We start from the raw sequence: 20,661 nt of genomic DNA, 5'->3' as shown, positions 1-20,661 counted from the left end.
AAAGTGCATGAGACACAACTGAGTTTTTAATGACGCATATAATCATAATTACTGCTGAACAACCTCTCTGGCCCTGAAAAACTGGTTTTATATTTGTGGTGTATCATTTTCTCCATTCCATGTTAATTCCACACTTTTAAAATCATTTTTTTTAAAGTTAAGTTTGTTTATGATATTTTGGCTTCTACCTTAATCCCATGTGTATATCTCAATCTTTATTTTGCTTTGTGTAAATTCAGAAAAATTGAATGAAAAAACCAACTTGTTACTTCTTGGTTTGCTGTCTGTGAGAATTCTTCAATGTGGTTGGCTGCTTGGCCTGCTTGATGACATCACTGTTGCTGGACGCCAGAGACTCCCTATAGAGGCTGCCAGAATAAAATTAACATTGCAAAAGGTGAAATTAACACCACAGAGCCCACAAAAGTTTGTGCGTTGCTGTCTTCAAGGTCAACAGCGAGCAGCATCACTTCAATGCTGACCGCAAAATCCAGGTCGATAGATTTGAAGAAGAGGAGCACAAGCACAACCTGTTACCTCAATCTATAAACTGACAAGTACATTTTATTTTATTTGTTGCTGGAATGTGGACAGCGCTGGCAAGGCCAGCATTTATTGCCCATCCCTAATTGCCCTCGAGAAGGTAGTGGTGAGCCGCCTTCTTGAACTGCTGCAGTCCATGTGGTGACGTCTGTGTGCTGTTCGGGAGGGAGTTCCAGGATTTTGACCCAGTGACAATGAAGGGACTGCGATATATTTCCAAGTCAGGATGGTATGGAACTTGGAGGGGAACTTGCAGGTGATGGTGTTCCCATGCGCCTGCTGCCCTTGTCCTTTTAGTTAGTAGGGGTCGTGGGTTTGGGAGGTGCTGTTGAAGAGACATTAGTGGGTTGCTGCAGTTCATCTTGTAGATGGTACACACTGCAGCCATGGTGCGTTGGTGGTGGAGGGAGTGAATGTTTAATGTTGTGGATGGAATTCCAATAATAGGTCTGCTTTTTCCTGGATGGTGTCCAGCTTCTTGAGTGTTGTTGGAGCTGCACGCATTGAGGCAAGTGGAGAGTATTCTTTCACATTCATGACTTGTGCCTTGTAGATGGTGGAAAGTCTTTGGGGAGTCAGAAGGTGATACACTTGCTTTGGCATGAATGTTACTTGCCACTTATCAGCCCAAGCTTGTATATCATCCAGATCCTGCTGCATGCGGGCATGGACTGATTCATTATCTGAGGAGTGTCGAAATCTCGACCTCCGAAAAGAATGACTCTGACACTTACAGCTCCGGTAGAAGTTTCTTTTTAATTTACTTGCTCACAAGGGGTAGGTCACACTCAGTCAAGGGCTAAATGAACACCTCCGAAAATGGTTCAGTTTAACAAGATATTTATACAGTAAAACCAAAGTTCTGGCCTCTCCCTGTGTATTGCTCTGTCTCACAGTCAGTGAATACAGATAAAGAGTTAATTACTATATCCTGGTCCTGACATGGTATCCAGATATTTCCTTTTGTCAGGGTTATCAGAAAGCCAAATGGCCATTACTCCATGAGTCATAGGTAATGGGCTATCACCTGTCTTGTATTGTGTCAGGATTGTTTCAATTTCCTGGTCAGTTTATCTGTTTGCATCAAATGGATGAGGTCTCGGAAAGAGATAATGGCTAGAAGATAAGGGTGGGGTGACATGGAACTCCTGTAGTGTAGACAATAGGAGAGCACCATGGGGGGTTACTTGTCTCAGCATGACTTGTCTCCTAGCTGTCTGATGGCCATCAGCCATCTAACAGCAGGTTTAGCTGTTTATGCAAGCTGACTGCTAAAATGCAGAAAGTTCTGGAAGGGCCAGGACTCCATTTTAATCAAAAGGCACACAAATACCGTATGGTATCAGCTTAGATAAAAATACTTTCCACATTCCCCCATTTTGTCCTTCACAAGGACAACTCAATCCATTCTGATCTTGTACAGTCTCTCCATTTCCATTTCCACACAAGAGCCTTCAGCAGTTGTTGCTACCATAATTCTAGCCGTGGTCTCGGTAGGTAACATAGTTTCTCCCACCCTGGCACAGCAACACTTAACGATGACAAATAATAGATACAGGGCGAAGACTATCAGCAGGAATATGATCAAACCCTGTACCACAGATTTCCCCAGGGCTCCCAACCATCCTGATGTTTTCAGCTAGACTGCCGATATCTTCTGATTTATCTGGGATATACGTACAGCATTCTCCACCTATTAATGCGCATGTTCCTCCCTCCTTGGCTAGGAGATAATCTAAGGCCATACAATTTTGGAGAGCCACTGTTCGAATAGCTACCATTTCGTCATTTATCCCTTCAAAGGCTTGGGAAGTTGCGTTGGCTACTGATTCTACTAAGTTAGCCAGTTCCCGTAACTGCCATTCGGTCGATGCTATTCCATAGGGTGACACCATTACCTTGAATATTCCGTTTAGCCACGTCAAATCCCGTTTAAATCTGTGGCTTCCATAGGCCTCCCTTAGAGTCCTTACTGATCTGATAAGGGGTACCACATATCCTAAGTAACAGGACCCTGTCCAGTTGGCTGGTAACCATGGGTAGGCTTTATGGCCACAAATAAAGTAGGTGCAATTATAGGGCGTCAGCTCCTGGTCCTTTTGCACTATCCCTACTCGAGTGGTCTCACCTTCCCACCCTTCACCTGGGGCTTTGCTATGGACCGTTGTCCAGCCAACGGTTGCTATCTTTCTCTCAGTGGGATTAGTTGTGGCTTGCCATTTAATCATTTGGGAACACTTGCTGCGTCCCATTTCTGGTCCTTTAGTCTCATTACTCACTAGGCATATTATACCTTCAGGATTTCCTATTCTGGGAGTAATGCTTAGGAAGGGAGGCTGATGGTTATTATCATAATTGGGCTGGTACCATCCCTGGAAGGCTGTAAGTTTATACCCTGCCGACCTCCATTCTGTTTGCTCCTTCGTTTCTGGCCCCTGAGTTAGTTTTGTCCTGTTTTGCACTGTCAACCATTCTACCATTTCTGATTCGTTAAAGGGGACAGATCTCAGGGGAATACCCCCCCTGGAGTGGACAGGTACATGGGAACATATCCAACAACTCGACAAGTTTCTTTCTTGAGCATACCTATGACTCAGTGCCATAAATACGTTTACGTGCAATTTCCTTCGGTGGCGGGTCTGTACCCCTGGTGTAATCAATAATGTGAAGTAAAACCCTGTCAAGCCCAGCACCATCAGTCCCCATAGTCCATACAGTTCCTTATTCAGTCTTCCTTTTTCTGTTCCTCTGATTCCTTCATCCCTTCCTCCTGGTCGGGTGCCCGTTTGCAATGGGATGCGTGGATCCATGTTGGTCTTTCCTTTACCTTGATTGCAGTATTGGTCGCCAGCAAGTGCTGGTATGGTCCTTCGAATCTTGGCTGTAGACTGCTTTTCCTTTTAAAAATCTTGATGTAAACGAATTCCCCTGGCTCCAGGTTATGACACTTCCCTTCCGCTGGCTTGACTTGGGCTTCCTTTACCTGTGAATGAAAGCTGGAAATACATTTGGTTAGTGCAATACAATAATTCAACATATTTTCCTCCATTTTGTGGATGTCCATCTGTTTTGCAGTAAATGGTGCTGTAAAAGGTAGTCGTTGGGGACGTCCCATAACTATCTCATGCGGTGACAGGCCTGTTGTTCTGTTGGTTGCAGATCGCATTACCATCAAAGCTAAGGGCAGCAGTTCTGTCCATTTCAATCCAGTGTCATTGCATAGTTTTGCCAGCTTATTTTTAAGCATTCCATTATATCTTTCAACAAGTCCAGCTGATTGTGGATGATAACTGCAATGAAAACGTTGATTAATCTGCAAAGCTTTACACATTTCCCTTATAACAGTTCCCATGAAATGTGACCCGTTATCACTAGAAAGCTTAGCAGGAATTCCGAAGCGCGGTACAATTTCTTTTAACAAACATTTAGCAACAGTAGTGGCATCGGCCTTTTTACATGGAAAGGCTTCAATCCATCTAGAGAACACATCTACAATAACTAATACATACTTGAATCCCATACACATAGGTAATTCAATAAAATCCATTTGTAGATGTACAAAAGGCCCGACTGGATTTGGGTGGGAGGCAGATTCTACTTTTTCCGTCTTACCCGGATTCATTGTCTGACAGGTAACACAATTTTCACAGATTTGTTTTGCAATTGCCGAAATACCTAGTGCATACCAAGTTGCCAAAATATAATCTGCCAATCCCCCTTTGCCAGCATGTGTGAATGTATGAACACATCGGGCAATCCATGGAAGTAAGGATCTGGGCACCACCACGCGGCCGTCATGGTGAACCCATATTCCTTCTGGATTTTTATAACATTGATCCTTCGTCCAGGTCACCAACTCCTCCGTACTGGCCTGTGTCTGAAAGGCCAGCACGTCATTAATAGTGGGTGGTGGGTCTGAGCAATTATCTTTCCTTAGTGGGAACAATGACACCTGCATCCCCCCTTTTGACAGAGCTGCTGACTTAGCTGCATTATCAGCTCTGGCATTCCCAAGTGCCACCTCATTCGACTGGCCTGTATGTGTCTGGCATTTGATAATGGCAAGTTTTAAGGGGCATTGAATGGCTCGCAGGAGATTTTCCACTTGTTCTGCATTTTTTGATAGGGGTTCCTGAAGAAGTCAGGTACCCGCGAATCTTCCAAATTTGTCCATAGTCATGTGATACCCCAAAAGCATACCTGGAGTCAGTGTAGATATTAACTGTGTGTCCTTCAGCCAGAATACAGGCTCGAGTTAACGCAAACAATTCGGCTTGTTGGGCTGAAAAGGAGTCTGGAAGAGAGGCTGTTTCGACAACATTAAACTGAGTTACAATTGCATAAGCCGCTCTAGGTTGGCCCCTATCATTTCGTAGGGCTGATCCGTCAACATAGTACACTAGATCAGGGTTACACATTGGTACATCTGTTAAATTGATACGTGGTTTAGTCATTAATTCGGTTACCATTTCACATGAATGGGTTTCGCCGTCGTCTTCCGTGGGGAGTAGAGTGGCTGGATTTAAGGTAGTACATCTTTTGATGATCAGGTTCGGATTTGCTAACAGTGCGACCTCGTATTTAGTGGTTCTTGCGGAGGTTAGGTGTTGGGTGGCACATTTAGTAAGTAAAATCTTGACAGAGTGTGGGATATACAAAATGGTCTGATGATTTAGAGTTATGTTGATCAAGGAGATCACCTGAAATATCTCAAAATCCCAATTCAATTATTGTACTGCCACTCTTTATCCAAAAAAAAATCCTCCTACTGAGTTAGAAGCTTTTGTACCAAGATTTTACATCAAGGACAATGAGCCTGCACCTCGAGAGACCCACAAAGGCTTTTTTTTAAAAAAAAGGCATCACAACTTTCAACCACCGGGACCATGTCTCAACAAACCTATCCTTTGTGCATTTCCTAGCTCCGTAACCTCTCATCCGAATAAATCCACAACTGCGCTTCTAACTTAAAATGTCTTAAACTTCCCATATACAGGACAACACTATGAAGGGTTAAAAAACTTCACTTTGTTTGAAAAAGTGGGTGGAGCTAAAACAAACAAGCAGCTCCACAACCTTTCCAAATAGGTTTCCGGACACAAGGAAAAAAGACAGAAGCACTCTCATTCAAAGACAAGACATTCACGCACTCTCATTCAAAGACAAGACATTCACAAGTCTCTCTCCATTCAATAAAGCTTTTTCTTTTGCTAGCTTCATTTTTTTTTTAATCCATAAGTCACTATCAGGTTCTCTTTTTTTTTTACATTTGATTTACTTCCTCTGTTAATTTTACATGGGCTTGAAGAATCGGAACCCAGGCCTTTTCTATTACTTTCCTTTTTTTTGTTTACCTGGATCTCTGTTTATAAGACACTCCTCTAGACATGTTGTTCTCTCTAAATTAAATGAACCATCGGGTGGAAATGGCCTGTTTTCACCCTTAGTCCACTCTACCGGTTTTTGTTTCTTTGGTCAATTGAAGACTGACCACAATTCTGGAGCATGACATAGGCTGGTGTGCATTTTGTGGTGTTTTAACTTGCTCCGGCACCTATTCTGGATGATTAAGATTTTCCACAGTTTCTGATCTCACAATCCTTTCGGCCAACTGAGTTCTCTACGCCCACTTCTCCTGGCCGTTACGTGGCCTGAAAAGGCTCTTAATTCGGGCTCAGTCTGGGTGTGTGAGATATGTTGGCACGAACCAACCGTAGTTGATCAATCAGTTACTGTTTCTTTTCTTAATCAATCCTTGTGTTTTTTTTTTCGAATCACAACTTTCCCGAGTGACTCTTCCCGTTTCTCTAATGGCAATGACTCACAAAGGTATTGCACACAACAGTAATACAAGGACAACAAACAATATTCCCGTGAGTACACAAATCATAACCTCTAAACAAATTCTCAGTCTGCGTTGTACGCCACTACAGACTGAGTCCTTAACTTATCGACTAGCGCTCCCTTACCTACTGAAACCTTCCCCGGGCTGTCTCGAGATTTTTTCCAGAACCTGTTCTCTTCTGCTGGTGAGCTGAGAAAGAAATGGTTATAAAAAATACCTTTAGCTTTTAAATGCCGAGTCTTGTAGATGCAGTACCTCCGCTGTGGACAACAGATTACATATGCGATTCAACAGTGAAGAAACCTCTTGTGAGCAAAAGGCTCACCTTGTTTGGCCACTGAAGCCTTTCACTGGAGAGGCACTATGCCTGTATCCGTTTCACTCACAGGACAGAGAGTATGCATCTCGGTGGAACCTCCAATAACTGTCGAAATCTCGACCTCCGAAAAGAATGACTCCGACACTTACAGCTCCGGTAGAAGTTTCTTTTTAATTTACTTGCTCGCAAGGGGTAGGTCACACTCAGTCAAGGGCTAAGTGAACACCTCCGAAAATGGTTCAGTTTAACAAGGTATTTATACAGTAAAACCAAAGTTCTGGCCTCTCCCTGTGTATTGCTCTGTCTCACAGTCAGTGAATACAGATAAAGAGTTAATTACTATATCCTGGTCCTGACATGGTATCCAGATATTTCCTTTTGTCAGGGTTATCAGAAAGCCAAACGGCCATTACTCCATGAGTCATAGGTAATGGGCTATCACCTGTCTTGTATTGTGTCAGGATTGTTTCAATTATCTGGTCAGTTTATCTGTTTGCATCAAATGGATGAGGTCTCGGAAAGAGATAATGGCTAGAAGATAAGGATGGGGTGACATGGAACTCCTGTAGTGTAGACAATAGGAGAGCACCATGGGGGGTTACTTGTCTCAGCATGACTTGTCTCCTAGCTGTCTGATGGCCATCAGCCATCTAACAGCAGGTTTAGCTGTTTATGCAAGCTGACTGCTAAAATGCAGAAAGTTCTGGAAGGGCCAGGACTCCATTTTAATCAAAAGGCACACAAATACCGTATGGTATCAGCTTTGATAAAAATACTTTCCACAGGAGTTGCGAATGGAACTGTGCAATCATCATTGAACATAGAAACGTTTTTAAGCCATAATCTCATTGAATGGCACAACAGGCTCAAGCCTGTACCACCATTCAATGAGATCATGGCTGATCTGCGACCTAACTCCACATATCCGCCTTTGGCCCACATCCTTAACCTCGCCTCGAACTTAACCGTTGAAGTCCGGGTATCATTCAGCAACACCTACGCTGCACTCCCTCCAAGGCAAGTATATCCTTCCTAAGGTTTGGTGGCCAGAACTGCTCACAGTATTCCTGGTGTGGTTTAACCAGGGCTTTGTATAACTGCAGTATAACTTCTACCCTCTTGAATTCTAGCCCTCTAGATATAAAGGCCAGCATTGCATTAGCCTTTGTGATTATTTTCTGTACCTGTTCATGACATTTTAATGATCTATGTACCTGGACCACCAAGTATCTTTGGACATCCACTGTTTTTAACTTTTCGCCATTTAGAATGTACTCTGTTCTATACTGTTTAGGTCCAAAGTGCCTACTTACATTTGCCTACTTTGAAATCCATTTGCGATGGTTTTGCTTAATTTATCAATTGTAATCCATTTGTAATTTTATGCTTTCATCTACACCTTCCACCATGCAACCTATCTTTGTGTTATTGGCAAATTTGGATATATGATTTTCTGTGCCATCTTCTAAATTGTTAATACATACATTGAATAGTTGAGGCCCCAACACCGACTCCTGCGGGACACTACTAGTCACATCCTAACAATTAGAGTACCTACCCATTATCCTTACACTGTCTCCTGCTGCTCAGCTAATTTCCTAACCAGGTCAATAGTTTTCCCTCAATTCCGTGGGCTTCTACCTTAGTTAACAAGCTCTTATATGAGACTTTATTAGATGCCTATTGGAAGTCCATATAAATAACATCCACAGACATTCCCCTATCCACTACTTAATCACCTCCTCAAAAAAATCAATCAGGTTTGTCAGGTATGACCTACCTTTCATTCTTTAGTGCCATTATTTTCTTCATTACTGTTATTTACTTACGCTAATTTTATTGAGACCCTGTCCCCGATTCAATAATGGCCTTGAAATTCTGGTCGGAGGCTTCTTTCGAATGAACACCTCCGACCGGAGAATTTTTACAAAATTACCTGGTGATCCCAGAGGCGCCTGAGATTCCGTGGGGAGGCCTTCTCTTCCCTCACCTCGAGGTTCCCACGCAGAAGACTGCACAACCAATCATGTACAGTATTCCACAGCTTTCTCATTAATAACAATGAGAATTCCATATCTACGAGTTCTCATTGCTATTAATGAGAAAAAAAACATACTAAACACCATTATAAAAAATAAAAAACACACCTTACATAATTAAAATTAAATGAAATTCAAGTTAAAAAATGTCTCAGAAAAATAATATATTCCGATTTTTTTAAATGTTTTGTAATTAATGTTAAACATAAACATAAACTTATCTTAGTGAGCAGGGTTTTTAACATAAAAATGTATTTTTAAATGTTATTTTTATTTGTTTTTATTATGTTTTAAAACTCTTATGCTGGTAAAAGTAGGCTATGCGCCTGCTTTTACCAGGCGGAAGATTTTTCAGGACATTTGCTGGGCAAGATATGAGTAAATACTGCAATCTTGCCCTTGCAAATATCCTGGCTGTGGGGATACGGATGATTGGTGAAGCCAGAGCTTGACAGATCGGAAAAGCCAATTTTCGGCGCATACGCTTTGCGTGACAAAACCGACTTTGCGATGCCTTCCTGGGTCCATACACATTCCGTACGGACCTGGGGAGGCTGGTATTTCTGCCCCATTAGTTTCCTTGGGATTTCAGGCATGCTATCTTCTTCTACTGTAAGTACTGACGCAAAGTAATTATCCAACATTTTCTATTATCATTGACAATATCACCACTTTCAGTTTTTAAGTGTCTAACATTGCTCCTGACCATCCTCTTTTTCTTAATGTGATTATAAAAATTCTTCCTTTTGATTTTAATATCACTTGCAAGTTTATTTTCGTACTCCTTTTTGTAACTCTTACTATCTGTTTTGAGACCCTTTGCTCTTCTTTGTACCTTTCCCATCCGCCAGAATCTGGGCTATTTTTTTACATTTTTGTTTGCTTTTTCTTTTAGTTTTATGCTGTCCCTTACATCTTTAGTCATCCATGGATGATTTTTTTTGGCAAGTAAAGCTCTTGCTCCTCAGGGATATAGGGCCCAAGTTTCCACACGATAAAAAACTAGCACCCCTCCGAGCTGGGCGCCCGTTTTTCGCGCCACAAAATGCGCCGAAAAAAACCCTCCGTATTCTCCACCTCCCTGCAGGTCCTCTGGCCCTCGGCGTGGCACAGCAGGAGCTGTAGGGGGCGGAGCTAGGACCCTGCGCTGAAAACAGTGCCGGGAGCTCTGCACATGCGCACTACAGTGGGCACGCAAGTGCAGTAGCTCCAGGCGCCCGAAACTGTGTGGGAGGGGCCTGAAGCACGCAGTCCCTAGCCCTGGCCGAATGGCCTCACTGGGGCTGTGTGAATAAGGCTCCTCCCACGGCCAGCTCCTGCTTCCTGCCGACTCCCACTCCTGCTTCCCCCTCCCCCCGACCGGACCGGACCCGACCCGACTCGACCCGTCTGCGTCTGCCGCTGCCGCTCCCGCTCCCACCCGACTCGACCCGACTCTACTCTCGTCCCCGGACTGGATCCGACCTGACCTCCCCCTCCACGACCTGACCTCCCTCTCCCCAACCTGACCTCCCTCCCCGACCTGACCTCCCTCCCTCTCTCCCTCCCTCCCTCCCTCTTACCCTCCCTCCCTCTCTCCCTCCCTCTCTCCCTCCCTCTCTCCGTCCCTCTCTCCCTCCCTCTCTCTCTCCCTCTCTCCCTCTCTCCCCCTCCCTCTCTCCCTCCCTCCCCCTCAATCCCTCCCTCCTCCCCCGACCCGAAACGAACCTCTTTCCCCGACCCGACCCAACGCCACCTACCTCTGGTGCTGGGGACGGGCCTTGCCAGAAATCTCGGGCCCGGCCCGTTCAGCCTTCGGTCCCGACGGCAAACCGCTTCCTAAAGGCCTGCCTGAAGAACTTTCACACAGGTAGGAACATGGTTTATTTAATCTTTTCTTTGCTTATAAATGTTTATTCATATTGGATTTATTTGTATAATATTTGTATAAGTATAACTAAGGATTGATTGTAGAATTTAATGACTTCCCTTCCCCCTCCCCCCCCACCTCGTTCTGGACGCCTAATTTGTAACCTGCGCCTGATTTTTTAATGTGTAGAACAGGTTTTTTCAGTTCTACAAAAATCTTCACTTGCTCCATTCTAAGTTAGTTTGGAGTATGTTTTCACTGTGGAAACTTTGAAATCAGGTGTCAGTGGCAGGACACGCCCCCTTTTGAAGAAAAAATTCTGTTCCAAAGTAGAACTGTTCTACCTGACTAGAACTGCAGGAAAAAAAATGTGGAGAATTGCGATTTCTAAGATAGTCCGTTCTCCACCAGTTGCTCCTAAAAATCAGGTGCAAATCATGTGGAAACTTGGGCCCATAAACTGGTTCTGTATCACATGATATTATTTTTAAACATCTCCCACTGATCTTCTGTCATTTTACCCATTAATAGATTTATCCAATTTAATGTGGACAATGTCTGTCTTGTCCTGTTGAAGTCTACCTTACCTAAATCTAGAATCTTCGTAGCTGTTTTGTGTTTCTCCCTTTCAAATGCTACGTAGAACTCGATCATGTTATGTTCGCTGTTGGATAAATGTTCATGCACAGTTAGGCTGTTAAGTAAATCTGGCTCATGACTCATTGCTAAATCTAATATGGCATGCCCCCTTGTTGCCTCCAGGACATATTGTTGTAGAAAACTATCCCGGACACACCCAAGAAATGCATTACCTTTCTGACAGGTGCTAGTCGGCTTATCCCAATCTATATGAAAGTTAAAATCCCCCATTAAAACCACTTTCCCTTTATTACACACTTGTCTAATCACTGCATTTATGCAATCTAGCACTTCAGAGCTGCTACCAGGGGGCCTATACACAACTCCCACTACAGTCTTAAATCCTTTCCTATTTCTTAATTCAACCCATATGGTCTCAACTGGCTGCTTACCTCTCTTTAAATCCTCTCTTATCATTGAATTGATTTCATCCTTAATCACTAAAGTTATACCCCTCCCCCCCCTTGCCATTTTTCCTAGCTTTCCTGTAGACATAACCAGATATATTTAGTTCTCAGAACATCCCCACTTCTGACTTTATGATGGATTGAAGGTTATTGGTGAAGCAGCTGAAAATGGTTGGGTCTAGGACATGGCCCTGAGAAACTCCTGCAGCGATGTCCTGGAGCTGAGGTGATTGACTTCCAACAACCATAACCATCTTCCTTTGTGCTAGGTTTGACTCCAGCCAGTGGATAGATTTCCCCATTATTCGCATTGACTTCAATTTTACTTGGGCTCCTTGATGACACACTCAGTCGAATGCTGCCTTGATGTCAAGGGCAGTCATTCTCACATTACCTCTGGAATTCAGCTCTTTTGTCCATGTTTCGACCAAGGCTGTAATGAGATCTGGAAGCTGAGTGGTCCTGACGAAACCCAAACTGAGCAGGTTATTAGTTAGTAAGTGCTGCTTGATAGCATTGTTGATGACACCTTCCATCACTTTGCTGATGATTGAGAGCAGACTAATGGAGTGGTAATTGGCTGGATTGCTTTTGTCCTTTTTTTTTGTGGACAGGACATAACTGTGCAGTTTTCCACATTGTCGGGTAGATCCAGTGTTGCAGCTGTGCTGGAATATCTTGGCTAGAGGCGCGGCTAGTTCTGGAGCACAAGTCTTCAGCGCAACAACCAGGATATTATCAGGACCCATAGCCTTTGCTGTATTCAGTGCGCTCAGCCGTTTCTTGATATCATGTGGAGTGAATTGAATTGGCTGATGACTGGTTTCTGTGATGGTGATGACCTCAAGAGGTGGCTGATATGGATCATCCACTCGGCACTTCTGGCTGAAGATGGTTGCAAATGCTTCAGCCTTGTCTATTGCGCCTTATTATACACAGTATTCTTTAATATAAAATAATATTGAATTATTCTATGTTATATTGAACTGAGCTAAAGCTGTGTTATTGTAATTTTGACTTTGTTTACAACTATGTTGATAATCAGATCGCTTTCAGTAAACTACAGTACACAAAGACCACCATTATCAACTAAGTACAATTAAACTCAATGAATGCTGAGACATAAAATACACCAAATTCTAAACCTCCGTTGTGGAAACTCCTTCCTGTTTGACTTTTGTATTGTGTGAATTTTGACATCATGAAGGAAAGGAATGGAAACTTTTCTAAGTCGTGGGATCCAGTAGCAGCAATATCAGGTCAAGTAGCCAATGTTCAGTTGCAGAACAATGCTCCCTCTACTGTGCCTTACAACGTGACTTAACCTGAACTTCAGAACCTCACCCCCATTAAAACGGTGTGAAATTTCCATTCCTCACACTAGTCATCCTTGTGACCTCTCTGACTGAATATCAATTTAATGCCAATTAGCAGTAAATTGTGGCAGGAACTTGATATGGACTGCCCAAACTTAGGACATTTACAGCTGTCAAAGGAAATCTTCCTCCAATTAGTCTAGAATTCAAACTCGGGAGAAAGTACAGTGCATGATAACCCACTGTGCCAACTAGTTTCATAGCAAGTCTTTTTAAATTATTTATAAGTTTTACCTTTGCTTTATTGATTTACTGTACAAACATTTTTTGGATGGATAATTTGTTCGCCCTCCAACACGGCTGATGGTAGAACTATTTTGGGAAGTGGTTTTGCGAAAGCAGTTTAGGTCGCGGGTGCATAGGAATTGCTGATTTATATTATGGGGCAGCATTTGCGATGATGCAAAATGATCTGTGCATGTGTTTAAGTTGTGACTTAAGGTGTGACAATGCAGTAGCAGAAGCCTGGCAAGTGCAAAACTAGTGAATGCGTATGGGTGAGCTGAGCTCATCATTTCACTGCTGACCAGAAAGCACGGACACTTTCATATCTGATGGCAAGTCCAGTTTTATTCATGTTGCCATCGGAGATGGCTGTGCCTCCAGAGGTGCGGGTGGAAACCAACCTTAGTCTGCTAGAAAGAAACCAGCCCTTTAGGAAGCATGCTAACGGTGCCCATCCTTTTACATGGCTGGATTGCCAATGATGGTAAAACTAAATTGTTTGAGGCCTCCCCTTTCTAAAGGAGCAAACTGTAAAACTGATGATTGTAGTGTATTTGCTTCATGGGTTTTATGCTTAAGAATTCACAGCTGCAAATTTGCTGTATAAAGAACTAGCTGGTTTATTAGCAAAGATTTAATAATCAAACGGAACCCTACCAGCCTCATCATGGAGAACCTGTTCTCAATAACTGGGGTTTAATTGAGTCTTGTGAACATCACGTGACTGACTAAGTCACTCAGTCTAACAGCTCCACAACTATTTTAGTTGCAACAGCTCTACAACTATTTTAAGTGGACCCTATAAATCAAGTACCCCCTTTTAAAGGGGCACTAAAACCGACCAATAAACAAATTAAACTTTGGACATTAAACGGATCAAATTAAAATGTGGTTGTCGGGGGTGACGGTGCACTCCAGTCCCTCCAGCATCCACCTCTCGTAACAGCTCCACAACTCTTTTGCGGGACAAAAATAACCATTAAATCAAGTGCTCCCCAATCTGGGGGACACTCCAGATACTTTTCAACTGCCTTTTTTGTTTGTTTTTTTGGGGGTTTTCTTGTGTGTTTTTTTTTGTGTTTTTTTTGGGCTTTAAAATCATAAATTTTACAAGTGCCCCCTATAAAAGGGGAGGGGGACACTAAAACCCGGCAATTAAAACAAATTAAACTTTAAAACATATAAAATCAAATTAAAATTTGGTTGCCGGGGGTGATGATGCACTCCAGTCCCTCCAGCGCCCACCTCTCGTAACAGCTCCACAAGCCTGTCAGCAAACTCACATGTGCATACATTACAATGATTATAAACAAATGGTTTTCACCTCAAACAAAAACCATTTGGATCAAATTATTTATTTTTTAAAGAGGTATTTCCAGATGAAGGAAATTCTCAAATGTTATCTTTGTGGCTATCCTATATCCAGCTATCATTGCAAAATATCTTAAAATGATCATTGCTGTTATTCATTTTGAAGAAGAAACAGCAGCCTTCCTCTTCATTGAACTGACTCTGCAACTGCTGGCCTGAAGCTTTTCTTTTGATAATGTTTTAGTGTGTTTTCAATGCTGCTTTAAATATATTTTATGTGGTATTACTTGTGTGTTTTTATATTGTATTTACAGTGGCTCATGATTAATTTGAAAATGTGTAGCCTAGCTTAGGCTGATTTTGGAAACAAAACACTGAAGGCAGTAGGATTGGAGTGCATGTAGCTTAGAACAACTCAAATACACTGCTGAAAAGAACCCAAACAGCCTTCATCAGCCTAGCCTATCAATTCTGACCTCTGATGATTCCATTGTGCTGGAATTAGATACTGAGCATCGAATGGATCAATACATTACATCAAGTGTCAGATGCAAAACCTTGATTGGATCAATACACGATGAGGCCTATTTTCAGGCTGTACTTTGACTGCATGCAGTTCACGCTGCACAATGGTTTAATGTTGAACCAATTAATTGTGCACCGATTTCTGTCTCCCCTGCATGTGGTTACGCTGCTGGTAAAAACCTAAACTGGCCTATCATCGCATCGTGGCCATTATCACAGTTAAAACTGTAAACATGCAGACTATGAAGCCCCTGCCTCTTATAATTAACTGCGCTGTACTGACAGCAGAGATGATTGGTAATTGACTAAAACTGCATAAAATCACAATTTAACATCTCATGAACTTCCATGTCCAGGACTGCAGGAAACATTTGGCATGGGGATGGGTGGGCTGAGGTTAATGTCCTCGATAGATACAGTGACATAGTCATCCAATGCCAAGCCTAGAGGATGGAAAGAAGAGGGCCGGAGCACCTTGAAGTTGCTCCCAGTTTCAAAGAAAGATGACCAGGTTTTGCAAAGGCTACAGGTTAAAGCCAATTTTGTCAAACACAGTGAATGAGAAGCTGTTGTATTACAAATAGAAAGTGGTTCAATTGTGTGACACATCGGACAGTAATGATGGCCGCGATTTCGCGGACTGTGGCGAGTCCGGGACAGCCGAGGTGTATAGCGAGGTCTCGGCCAATTAAAAGGAAGCAGGTCTGATGACAGCAATTCATGATGCGTCATCAGTCGAATTCCTTAAAGGGACCATGTCCACATTGATATTGAGGTGCAGCAAACACTGACAAGCACTGCACAAAGGTGCAGGGTTGCATCCAGGCTCTCCGGTGACTCCCTCCATATGCTTATAGAGGGAGTCAGAGCCAGCAAGGAGGTTCTTTTCTCTTCCAATGGCTGGAAAAGATCTCCCCAGGAGACCTGGTTGCACATTGTACAGGAGGGTACAAGCAGGGATGTGGTCAGGAGGAGATGGCTGCAGTGGCGCCAACCTTTCAATAATCTCAGTAGATCAAAAAACGTTACTGCAAAGCCACACTCAACCTCATCCTGCTGTGCCACTCATCACATCCCCGTCATTCTGCCTTCCCTACCCTCACCCTGCACATCCTTACTCACACCAACTTAACTTGCACATTCACTCATCCCTCTCTCTCTATCTCCATTATCACATCCCCATCTCACTAGCTATCCCTCATCCTCACCTTCATCCTAGTGCAAGCATACCAACTAATCACACACAAGGGTGGGCACTTGGGTATTTTCACCAATGTTAATATAAAGTTTCTGTTAATGTGGTGTCAACATACATATCTTTATTTTCAACACTTTGCCTTAGGATAGATTTGTGTGCTCCTTTGGAAGTGGCTTAGTGAATGGTGAGAATAATGGTACCCCCTGCAATGGTGATGAGTGTGAAAGGAAAGGCTTGGGCATTTCAGGGATGCTTTATGGTGCTGGTGTGGGGTGGTGCAGACCTGGCTCAGCCAGGGTGTACAGCGTTAAGGGAAGTAAATCTGGCCATGGTGAAGCCATCCCTGGCCTCCCAGGGAGCAATGTGGTCGGTTGCTGATGCCCTGTGTCCTGTGCAGCATCAGGTGATTGCAGAGAATGTTTTTGTTGTTGTTGGTGATGCTGGTGTGCCTGGTGATGTTGGTGTTTGGGCTGATCATGATGGGATTCCGAGGACCAAGGTGAGATTTTTTTCAAGGGCACTGATGCTGATGGATTAGATGCCAGGTGAGGTTGAGATGACAGAAGTGATCTGTCAATGGTGAGAGAGATTGTTCCAAGGAGATGACAGTGGACAAAGAGTTTACTCCAAACACTTCCAACCTGCATAAAACTCAAATGTGAGTTCCAAATCCTGAAGGCTCCAGCTGCTGATATTTTAAAGTGAACAGCTGTGAAATGGTAGCTTTTATACCACATTTTCTGCTGTCAACTATTCAGAAGAATAGATACTGATGGAGCACCCGACCTACTTACCTAACATGATCCCACGCACAGTCAACCTCATAAAAAATGGTATGTACAGGGCAAAATGGTGTTTAATTAGCTTTTAGCTACCTCTTAATGATCTAAATTGCCTCCCCCGCTGCTTGATATCAGGTCTGTTAAGTGCTGACAGACCTGACACATGGTAGGCTAGCATGGAGGTGGGCTGACAGCAGGTTCCCAACCTGCTGTCAATTATTTCTATTTTGATACCTGACCCACCTCTTATCCCGGTCTCTCAGCACTGGTAAAATTCCAGCCGATGTGTTTAGTCCGTTGTGCAGCATGAAGCAAAATATTATGTGTTTGAAATTTGCAAAACTGTTGAAAATGTATGACATGCCCTCATTTAGAAGCTTTCATTTTATGACATATTTGCTGAGTTGTTGAAGAGGTGACAGAACCCCCTCAAACTATGCAAACCCTGGGGTATAATAAAGGACTTATTTTATCACAGTACTTGTAGAAGGGTCTCTGCCATTGTCCTCTCTGTTTCGTGTCTTCATGAAAGATCAGATTATTATCCTGTTCTTTTTGCTAATGACAATACCCTCGCAACAATAGCTGGACCCTGATTTGAGAGCCAAACAATAACAGAATCACATCGGGAAGATACAGTCAGATTTGAATACTAGTTAGATGGTGCATTATGTTCAATGGTGAGAAAAAGTAATCTGCCAACAATCATGTTGCTGTCTACTCATCTCTAAGAGAGTGCCAAGGTCTGTTCAGTTAAAAACAGTAAGCTTGCTGGTTTGATATTTGAAGTATGCTGTAGGATAGATCAGTGAAGGTCGCTGAAAATGCTAGCAGAAAAGTGTGGAGTTTGAGAAAATTAATCTGAACTTTCGATCATGTTTTGGGAAGCATGTAAATGCCCAATAATTGATCATTTTAAGCAGGATTGGAAGACTGTTTAAAAAAAAGAAAAATCAGCTCCTGCCCCAGGATGTAGTATAGTTAAAAGTCATGTACACTAGTAAACTTGATCAGGATGGGTCCTCCATGATCAGGTTCCCCCTTTGCAATATCAGAGAGATGTGATTTGGTTGTCAGGTCTCTAACATTTTGAATGGAGCAGCATTTCAAACATTGCAACTACTTTAAAAACATCTTCAGTAAGTAAGAGTTGCTGCAATTGCACCAACAATCCCATATCAATCTGAAATACCTGCACAGAATACCAATTGCAAAGGTTTGTAAACCCCTGCCTGTGGAGCAGATACTGTGGTCACCAAGATGTTTGTCCTTTCAGATGGGTAAGTTCAAACATGGACCATGGTTGAAAGAGGATGCATTAGACTACAGGAAATCTTTGACATGTGCAAAACAGAACACTTCTGTAACCCTTTATATAGTCCCAGTAACCACTAAGGTCAAATTACGTGAGCTTGTGGCTGCACTCCAATCTGCTATGAAATATATATGTAGGAAAAAAACACTGCTCTATTCACTCCTGAATTTTATTTTGTTTGAGAATAGGAACAGTACAAATATGAAACCAGAAATTTTAGTATATAGGTGTGAGATCCAAATCAGATTCCTAGGTCCCATCCAGTGCTTTAAATATGCCTTGGCATCCTTTTCAGTATTGATATGAGAGCTGACCTTGATTAAATGGAACTTTATGCTGAGAGAAAGACTTCAAGAGTTGCATTGCTGAACAGATGGTTCCTGACAGTGCAGAATAAATTGCTTTGTTGATTTAATGGATTGGATTAATTGGCCCTGATGTTACACGTCCGATGATGGCGTGTGCACGTCGTAAATCCTCAGAATGGCCCCGCAAGTTCTGGGTTTCTGCCTGCGCTGCGTATGCGCGACAACCCAGAACTTGCGATCTGTCAAGTCCACAGGCACCTCAAAATCATTCTCGCTGGCGCAAGATTGGGCTACTTGCTCAACCACTGCCCAGCGAATGCCCACGAAACCCTGGCGCCTGGTAAAAGCAGGCGTAGGGCCTGCTTTTACCAGTGTAAGGGTTAAAATAAATGTTGAATTCCAATTTTTTAAATGAGTAAAACATGCAAAAACTTTTTAAATTATTTGATGTAAATTTTGAGTCGAATTAAAATATTTTTATTTCTTTTCAAGAAAAATGTTTTTTAAATGCTTAATCAAAGGGACTTTTAATTAATTTTGAACACGGGAATATTTAATTTTATTAGAATTGAGTTAATTATATATTTATTTGGGGATTTCTCATTATGAGAAATCTCCCTTTCTAATTGTTGGCCTGGCCCACATGAGTCCAGGGACTTTTCTGAACTGCCTGCATCCCTGGGTCCATGGGCCTTTATGCAGGCATACACCTGCAGGCCCAGGACCCGAAGTCTCTGAAGCTCCAGAGACACCAGATACTTTTGTATATATTTTTTCGGTGCCGGAGGTGTACCCCGGAGGCTCAGGGACAATTTTTTTTTAGATTTGTTTTGCATAATGTTTCAAATATTCTCTATAACTGTATATCAAAGTCAAATCTACTTCAATTCACTTATTTTGGAGATAAGTTTACAACATGCTACATGGGACTGGATTTTCCAGTCCTTTTTGCTCCAGGTTTCGCCCCGGAGCGTCGTGAATGGCGGCGTTCAGGTCTTCCCTGTCCTGTCGCGATCCGTCGGTCTGGTTTTGCGGCAGCACTGAGCAGCATCACCGGGAAGAGCTGCGCCGGGTGTGGAACGCCTCTCATTGCGACATCGGCAGTACTTTGGACTTTTGCCCGAACCGCCCACCCAAAAATGTACCCGCAGTGACCGCCTGGGAAATCAGTGTGGTCCAGCATAGCCGGCGGCACAGAGGAAGGTAAAATATCCGAAGGGTAAATGCGAGTATGTGTTCTTTTAATTTTTTAACGATTTGTGTTGTGGTGGCGTGGACAATATTTTGGGAATGTTTTTGTGGGTTTTTTTTAAGAATACTCTGCCCCCCCCCCGCCCAGACCTCTCTCGCTCAGAGTGCACACTGCCGGCAGTTTAATTAGTGAGTTTCCCATCATTGCGCCATGAAAAGTGTACAATGCCTCTCTTCACGTTGCACCTCCTGATGCAGGGCCCCTTACCAAAGGGCAAACTATTCCCGCTGGTAACTTCTGCCCCATCTCTGTTTTCGCCCCAAAAACAGAAAAGCCTCAAATCCAGCCCCTGATCTGGTAGTGTGGCAGTGAATGGATTCGACATCACAGCAGTGACTACACTTCAAAAGTACTTCATTGGCTGTAAAGCACTTTGGGATGTCCTGAGATGGCGATATGTGAAATTCTTTGTTTTTTCTAAACTTACGCATTAAAGAGTTAATGTACAATTCTTACATTTGTTATCTGGGCCAAAAATGTCTGCTTGAAGCAAAGCAGATTTCTTTATTGCTTTCAACAATTGGGACTTAATTGAACAGGTAATAATATAAAATACAATTTACAAAGTCATACTTGACCTAAAAAGCTGACTGGTCAAGCTAGTATGCTCCCCAAAGCCCCTGGCAAATCTCAGTGCAGATAACTAAATTAACAGTCTCGTTCTCTATTTGTAACCTGCAAAGAGAGGGATTAGAGTAAGAAGTCGATCCCAAGAGCTAAGCAAAGCC

Source organism: Pristiophorus japonicus, chromosome 10 (assembly GCF_044704955.1).
Source record: "Pristiophorus japonicus isolate sPriJap1 chromosome 10, sPriJap1.hap1, whole genome shotgun sequence".
NCBI classification, from domain to species: domain Eukaryota; kingdom Metazoa; phylum Chordata; class Chondrichthyes; family Pristiophoridae; genus Pristiophorus; species Pristiophorus japonicus.
The sequence above is the reverse complement of the archived record's forward strand: the minus strand, read 5'-3'. Positions refer to the sequence as shown.